Below are 1,305 nucleotides of genomic sequence, written 5' to 3' on the forward strand. Positions count from 1 at the left end.
TTACCCAGGAAAACCCCACATCCCTCTGGACTGTCTGTGGCAGACAGATAACCTTAGCTCTCGGGAAGTTCTTCCAATATTGAACCAGAATCTCTCCTTTTCTTGTCTGAAATGTTAAAAAAAAAATCATCCATGGTGGATGTCAACAGGTGAAAAAGCAATTCATTTTTATCCTTCCTCCTTTATTCCTCTTCTACCTTTCTCTTTCATTCCCCAAAGGCAGAATTTAGATAGATGCAAATCAGAAGGCACCACAGAGTCCACTGTGAGCTGGAAACAAGAAAATGAAATCAGAAAATGCTTAGCTCAATAAGCCTTCTCTTTGCCAGCCGGGGTCCTCTAATTAAACAGCTGATTGAGTGTGTTCACACGCATCTCCTACAGTGGGCATCATGAAAGCCAAGCACTAAACTTCAGGACTCTTTTGGAAAGATTTTTCACACAGTATTAAGGGAGAAGCAACCTTACCTTAACAAGGCTCTACCTCCTTCCTGATGTTAACAGCTGGGCTTAAATATGAAATATCACGTTTGTTTCCTCTGTCCTTGGAAGATGCAGTGTTCACTGACCTAGACAACCCCCAGTGAACTCCAAGCCAATTAGACTTGAGCAAGTGAAAATTACAAAACGAGCATTTCCCTTTCTGTTGGTCTATCAGAGTGAAGACCCGCTCTCTCCCTGCAGTGTTAATAACCAAATATGAAATATTTAAATGGCTGCAAATAGCATCAATTAAAATTGTTTCCAAGTAAGCTCAGATGGCTTGCATGTTTTGACCCAACGTCTTTTTATGTTTGATATACATTCTTAACTAAAAAGTGCACAATGATAAAAAAAAAAAAGCGTGGGTAATTGTAACATAAATGTTTCTTAAGTGTAAAATAAAGAAAACAAAGTTTAAAAAGAAAGACTGAGGTAGGATTCTTTTGTAAGATACATATTTATGTATTGCTGCTTCATTATTTTGGCAACCTAACAAGCCATGGATAGAAGGGGCACTTTTTAATTCTGAAATTGACTTTGGTTTCTGTCTTTGGTTTCTAGGATGTGCTGACCACTTGGCATGGCCAGGAGTTAAGGAGCAGAGGAAACGTGTAAGGATGCCAAGAGAGGATGGTACTGAGTCCCGAGCACAGGTCACTTCTGGTATGCAATGAGGCCTTTTGGAAAAGTAAATCAGATCAGTCTTTCTCTTTCTTAATATTCTCCAATTGTTTCCATTTAGAACAAATGCAAGCCATTGATGGTAGATGCCAGGGCCCTATAAGCAGACCCCATGACTTCTCTCTTTCCCTCACTTACCTC

The sequence above is a fragment of the Lipotes vexillifer genome, unplaced genomic scaffold, assembly GCF_000442215.2.
Source record: "Lipotes vexillifer unplaced genomic scaffold, Lipotes_vexillifer_v1.1 scaffold410, whole genome shotgun sequence".
Classification (NCBI taxonomy): domain Eukaryota; kingdom Metazoa; phylum Chordata; class Mammalia; order Artiodactyla; family Lipotidae; genus Lipotes; species Lipotes vexillifer.